Source organism: Oncorhynchus mykiss, chromosome 18 (assembly GCF_057628025.1).
Source record: "Oncorhynchus mykiss isolate SJ-2025 chromosome 18, ASM5762802v1, whole genome shotgun sequence".
In the NCBI taxonomy this organism is placed as follows: domain Eukaryota; kingdom Metazoa; phylum Chordata; class Actinopteri; order Salmoniformes; family Salmonidae; genus Oncorhynchus; species Oncorhynchus mykiss.
In genome coordinates this window covers 54,322,314-54,329,328 of record NC_143039.1, presented here as the reverse complement: position 1 = coordinate 54,329,328, position 7,015 = coordinate 54,322,314, and the positions used below count along the sequence as shown (strand labels likewise).

The following is a 7,015-nucleotide window of genomic DNA, read 5'->3' as shown; positions in this document are numbered from 1 at the left end:
GGGAAGAGTTGGTTAACTGCCTTGTTCATGGACTCAATCCAGCAACCTTTTGGTTACTGGACCAATGCTCTAACCACTAGGCTACCTGCCGCCCCACTTATCAAGAACATCTCTGGTCATCCCTACTGCCTCTGATCTGAAACATTCATTAAACACATATGCCTTATTTGTAAATGATGAATGAGTGTTGGAATGTGCCCCAGGCTATCTGAAAAAAATCTAATAAAAATGGTGCCGTTTGGTTTGCTTAAAGTTTTTGCCGATTGCTTACACACTGAAAGTGAATGCTTAGACAAAAGCATCAAACACTTAACTTTTGTAACCATGCCTTAAACAAAGGCACCAAAAATACAAACACATTTTCTGCTTTGCACTTTGTTTGCAATTCTGCAACACAGTTATAAAACACTACACAATGATTCTTACGTTAGACACTTCGTTCAAGAATGAAATCTCTTGCAATCATTAGGGAAAAAACTTATATTCTTAATGCAAAACATACCTGAAATTGGCAACACACACAAACAATCATGAAAACACTACAAATAGAGCTCAGGAAAGCTCACATCTTTTGTGAGAACTTTGCAAACATGGAGGCAGTGAGAGCGAGGGGAAGAGGAAGAGGTAGAGGAAGAGGAAGAGAGAGAGGAGTAGGACGAGGACAAGAACAAAGAAGGGGACCAGGCAATAGACGGAGACATATTTCCGACGACATTAGGGTCACTTTGATGGACCATGTCATAAATCATGGCCTGACGTTGAGGGAGTACAGCCCAATCTTAGTCGCTACACGGTAGCATCCATAATACGGACATTTAGACTGGAGAACAGGTATGTCTTCAACTTTCTACACTAGACTGTACGTATGTAATTGCCATTCTGCATCACAGTACAATGTAGTCCTACAATACATCCTCGATGGATAAAAAAATAGGTATAGTGCTGTGAAGTACATGTAATACAGATGTGATGTTACTGTGTACAGTATGACAGTACAATATGTAAAAAAGAACCTAACCAATGACATCATACTGTTGTATTTTCTAGAGAACTGCCAGACAACCTCCTGAGGGTCTGTTCACCATAAACAGGAACTGGCCGTTGTCAATCTAGTGTTGGCAAACAACACCATCCGCCTACATCAACTACGAGAGCAAATCATCTCAGATCACACAACATTCCATAATATCAACCATGTCAGTATGTCGACACTCTTCGGCGTCTTGCGTCAACACCAACTTACGATGAAGCAGCTGTCCAGGGTTCCATTTGAGAGGAACAGTGTTAGAGTCAAAGACCTTCGCTGTGACGATGTGCTAGTAAGTGTCACTGTACTATACTGTAATACAGTAATGGCAGTAGATTTTGTCCTTTTGGCACTGTATAGATGCATTCAGACAAAGCATTTTGTGACCTAGGCAGGTGCCCCCATTCTGGGGGTGGGGGGCTGTCTGTCGGGGCACCTGCCTTGCCTGTAGCATGTAGTTTTGACTGAATGTGTCTGACCCAACCTACCCCCCACTCCCATCCTTGTGTGAAAATGGAGACATTGTAGTCCTGTGTTTTGAGGTACACCACATTCACGATACAGTGTGTGCATTTTCTGTTACAGAGAGTCCAGGACTTTGATGTAACTGTACAGCCTCATGAGTTCATTTTCATTGATGAAGCTGGATTCAATCTAGCTAAAACCAGGCGTCGGTGCCGAAATGTTATAGGACAAAGAGCCGTTGTGAATGTCCCTGGGCAGCAGGGGGGAAATGTCACCTTGTGTGCCCCCATTAGTCTGCAAGGAGTTCTCCATTACCATGCCACCCTCGGTCCCTACAATACTGCACACATAATCATATTTCTGGATGCACTACATAATGCAGTTGTACAGGACGGACCAGAGCAGCCCAGGTTTGTTGTCATCTGGGATAATGTTAGTTTCCACCAGGCTGCTCTGGTCAGGGACTGGTTCACCAACCACAATAAATTCATAGTTGTGTACTTGTCCCTTACTCCACATTTCTCAATTCGATTGAGGAATTATTTTCTGCTTGGCGTTGGAAACTGGTTGAACGCCAACCACATGCCCGCCTGCCTCTTCTGCAAGCAATGGTAGAGGCATGCAGAGACATTGAGTTGGGGTCAGTCCAGGGTTGGCGACATTTTCCCTGTTGCCTAGCCAGGGATGACATTGCTTCATGTGGATGAGGTGATGTGGCCAGACCCTAATAGAAGGCGGGATCCATAAACCATCCACACCATCCCTTACAATCCCATACAATACTATTTTTGGTTTATCATTGCACTGTAATTTTACTATTTTTGTTTCCTTGAGTTTACAGTCACATATTGTATTGACTACTGTACTGTAATTCTACTTTTTTGTTGTTGTACCAACCTGCAATGGCAAAAAAATAAGCTGAATATATTTTTTTCGGAAGCCTTTCTATTTTTGTGTTTATTGAAATGTGAGTAAATGAACTGTACTGGACGAATCGTTCACAGAAGCCTGTATGAGAACAAAAAGGTATACAAAGTACTAAAGACAGTGTTTTGTATAAAGTACATCAGTGTGTTGCTGCTTTGAAAGAGTCATTCAAACGGTGCATGTGGGTATCATTTTGTTGCAAACATGCCATTTAGAAAAAGGATTGTAAGGTTTTGATTGCAGTGTTGTCTTATTTGGCTTGTGGGGAGAGTTTTGACACAATGAGACAAATTCCGCAACAAGTGTGCAAGCAATCGCAAAGAACTGTAATATAAGTCATTTTAAATTATTTTATGCTTTTTACTTTTGATAGTTAGGTATATTTTAATTAAACATGACATTACATAAGTATATTTAAAACCATACCATTTTCTATTAAGGTATCTTTACCTTTACTCAAGTATGACAATACGATACTTTTTCCACCATTATGCACCAGACCCCTCTCTGCTCCTTCAGGCTGTGTGTGTGTGTGGCATATACCCTGTAGGAGATTCACCAGGATATTGATTACCAAAACTGTGCATGACAGGCCCTCAGTAATGATTGAATATGAGTTGACTGATTGTTGGTTAGTTTCTGTGCATGCCTGCATTGTCACGTCCTGACCTTAGTTCTCTATTTTAGTTTGGTCAGGGCGTGAGTTGGGGTGGGCATTCTATGTTTTGTTCTGTGTGTGATATTTCTAGGTGTTTGGCCTGGTATGGTTCCCAATCAGAGGCAGCTGTCAATCGTTGTCTCTGATTGAGAACCATACTTAGGCAGCCTGTTTTCCCACTATAGGTTGTGGGTAGTTGTTTTCTGTTTTGTGTATTGCACCTTGGAGAACTGTTCGTTTGTCGTTTTGTGTTTTTTTTGGTCAAGTATTCGTATTGATTAAAAGGTATTATGAATAATTACCATGCTGCACCTTGGTCTTCTCCTTCTCCCGACAACAGACGTTACAGAACCACCCACCACAACCGGACCAAGCAGTGTGGTAACCAGGAGCAGAGGGTTCTGGACTCCTGGACTTGGGAGGAGATATTAGACGGCAAGGGACCCTGGGCACAGGCTGGGGAATATCGCAGCCCCAAGGAAGAACTGGAGGCAGCTAAAGCTGAGCGGCGGCGATATGAGGCAAGGCAGCGCAACAGGCATGAGAGGCAGCTCCCCAATTTTTGGGGAGATTGGCGGAGTCAGGCGATTGACCGGAAGAAGTGCAGTACTGGTCAGACACAGTGTTATGCGGTCAAGCACACATTGTCGCAAGTACACGCTCATAGCCCAGTGCACTATAGGCCCAGGGTATCCTGCGCCGGCGCTGCATGCTGTGTCTCCGGGGTGCTGGGAGGGTGCAGTTCGCCCTATGCCTGCGCTCCGCCCATGCCGGGCGAATGTGGGCATTGAGCCAAAGGAAGAGGTCTGAGTGGTATGCACCAGATCTCCAGTGCTCACCCACAGCCCGGTTCAACCTGTGCCTGCACTCTGCAGGGTCCGGGCTAAAGTGGTCGTCCAGCCTGGAGGAGTGGTGCCAAGGCTGTGCACCAGAGCTCCAGTGCTCTCCCACAGCCCGGTCCATCCGGTGCCTCCTCCACGCACCAGGCCTCCTGTAGGTCTCCCCAGACTGGTGGGTCCATCTCCTACCTCCAGGTTCGCCCTCTGGTCGGGAGCTGCCAGAGCCGCCCTCCTGTCAGGAGCTTCCAGAGCCGCCCTCCTGTCAGGAGCTTCCAGAGCCGCCCTCCTGTCAGGAGCTTCCAGAGCCGCCCTCCTGTCAGGAGCTTCCAGAGCCGCCCGTCTGTCAGGAGCTGCCAGAGCCGCCCGTACTGTCACGTCCTGACCTTAGTTCAGTTTTTATGTCTCTATTTTAGTTTGGTCAGGGCGTGAGTTGAGGTGGGCATTCTATGTTTTGTTCTTGTGTTTATATTTCTTTGTGTTTGGCCTGGAATGGTTCCCAGTCAGAGGCAGCTGTCAATCGTTGTCTCTGATTGAGAACCATACTTAGGTAGCCGGTTTTCTCACTCTTGTTTGTGCGTGGTTATTTTCCGTTTCAGTGTTTTCACCATACGGGACTGTTTCAGTTTTCCTTTATTCTCTTGTTCGTTTGTATTCAGTGTTCAGTCTATTAAAGGTATCATGAACACGTACCACGTTGCGCTTTGGTCTACTCCTTCTCCCACCAATGAAAATCGTTACATGCATGTGTGTGTGTATGTGAGTGCGCACCTGAATGTGTGTGTGTGCACCTGCATGTGTGTGTGTGCAAGTGTCTGTGTTTCTAAGTGTGTGTGTGTGTGTACATGCTAGCATGTTAGAGGAAGAATATGTTGATGTTCTGGGTTGAATATTTGTCCATCGAACTGTGTACAAGTGTATTGAGGGTAGTTAAAATAAATTTGACTATATTGAGTTGTCCATTTGACTGAGTGGGCTCTGCTCCATTTCTTGCTAGGATGCCTTCATGACACCAAGATTTGGCTGAAGTGTTCTGGGTCACTAAACCTTCTTTATGAATCATTGATTTTGTACATCAGCAACAAAACAGACAATCAATGCCTGTGTGCCGAATGCTACCCTATTCCCATTGAATGTCCCCAAGAACACAGTGGTTTCCATCATTCTTAATTGAACGCTCCCCATCCAACCTGACAGAGCTTGAGAAAATATGCAGAGAAGAATGGGAGAAACTCCCCAAATACAGTTGCTGTAATACTGCTAAAGGTGCTTCAACAAAGAACTCTGTCGGAATACTTATGTCAATATGATATTTAATGTTTTTATGCTGAATAATTTAGCAAACATTTCTAAAAACATATATTTTTCTTTTGTCATTATGGGGTATTGTGTTTACATTGAGGAGGAAAAAAAATGTGAATACATTTTGGACGGTGAGAACCACACGTCATTTTGACACAACTAGCAGACTTGTTTACGTGCTGCTGTGCGTTTTGTTACTAACCTTACTCTGCTACCTGACAACTTTACGGTTTTTACTTTTTAATTACCATTTATATTTTTAGCTTTCCCTCACTCAACTTCTTTTTTTTTTTCATTCAACTTTTTCGCTCCAGACGCTTTCTCTGGACGTGGTTCTTCAGGACCTCCACCAGCCGAAGCTAAGTAGTAACATTAACATGATGCCTTCTTATTGCAGTCACTGTGCAGTCATAATATACAAGAGAACGATCGTCTTATGGCGAGGATAGCTGTGCTGCAAGCCTAGCTTCAGATGCAATCGTTAGGCAAGGGTAATTTCAGTGTAGGAAAGGATGAAACAGCGCCTGTGCCACCAGTAAGTACAGATAGTAGTATAAATCCCCTCGCACAGTCCCCGCAGCCGGACAACTTTCTCATGGCTTCTGGAGGGAAATGCTGTAGGAATGCTCAACCGGTGTCGCTCATTCAGCCGACAGAAACTTTCAACCGGTTCTCCCAATTAAGCAGCTAGTCGGAGTCAGAGGCCGAGCCTTCTCTGGTCTCTACTCCTCCCGTTACGGGGTCTGAGACGCCGAAGCTTCCCACCATTAGCTCTGACAAATTGAAAAACCTAGTCATTGGCGACTCCATTACCCGCAGTATTAGACTTAAAATGAATCATCTAGCAATCATACACTGTTTACCAGGGGGCAGGGCTACCGACGTTAAGGCTAATCTGAAAATGGTGCTGGCTAAAGCTAAAACTGGCGAGTGTAGAGAGTATAGGGATATTGTTATCCATTTCGGCACCAACGATGTTAGGATGAAACAGTCAGAGGTCACCAAGCGCAACATCGCTTGAGCGTGTAAATCAGCTAGAAAGATGTGTCGGCATCGAGTAATTGTCTCTGGCCTCCTCCCAGTTAGGGGGAGTGATGAGCTCTACAGCAGTCTCACAACTCAATCGCTGGTTGAAAACGGTTTTCTGCCCCTCCCAAAAGATTGAATTTGTAGATAATTGGCCCTCTTTCTGGGACTCACCCACAAACAGGACCAAGCCTGGCCTGTTGAGGAGTGACGGACTCCATCCTAGCTGGAGGGGTGCTCTCATCTTATCTACGAACATTGACAGGGCTCTAACTCCCCTAGCTCCACAATGAAATAGGGTACAGGCCAGGCAGCAGGCTATCAGCCAGCCTGCCATCTTAGTGGAGTCTGCCACTAGCACAGGCAGTGTAGTCAGCTCAGCTATCCCCAATGAGACCGTGTCTGTGCCTCAACCTAGGTTGGGCAAAACTAAAAATGGCGGTGTTCGCCTTAGCAATCTCACTAGAAAAAATACCTCCTCAATTCCTGCCATTATTGAAAAAGATTGTGATACCTCACATCTCAAAATAGGGCTACTTAATGTTAGATCCCTCACTTCCAAGGCAGTTATAGGCAATGAACTAATCACTGATCCTAATCTTGATGTGATTTGCCTGACTGAAACATGGCTTAAGTCTGATGAATTTACTGTATTAAATGAGGCCTCACCTTCTGGTTACACTAGTGACCATATCCCCCGCACATCCCGCAAAGGTGGAGGTGTTGCTAACATTTACGATAGCAAATTTCAATTTACAAAAAAAAAAAAAAAAT

At 44.8% G+C, this 7,015-nt stretch overlaps 2 pseudogenes; both read left to right on the top strand.

Moving 5' to 3' along the window:
* The first annotated feature begins 590 nt into the window (after positions 1 to 590).
* Positions 591 to 2,107, top strand: LOC149975594 (uncharacterized; annotated as a pseudogene).
* A 1,737-nt stretch (positions 2,108 to 3,844) lies between these two features.
* On the top strand, positions 3,845 to 6,715 carry LOC149975593 (uncharacterized; annotated as a pseudogene).
* The last annotated feature ends 300 nt before the right edge of the window (positions 6,716 to 7,015 follow it).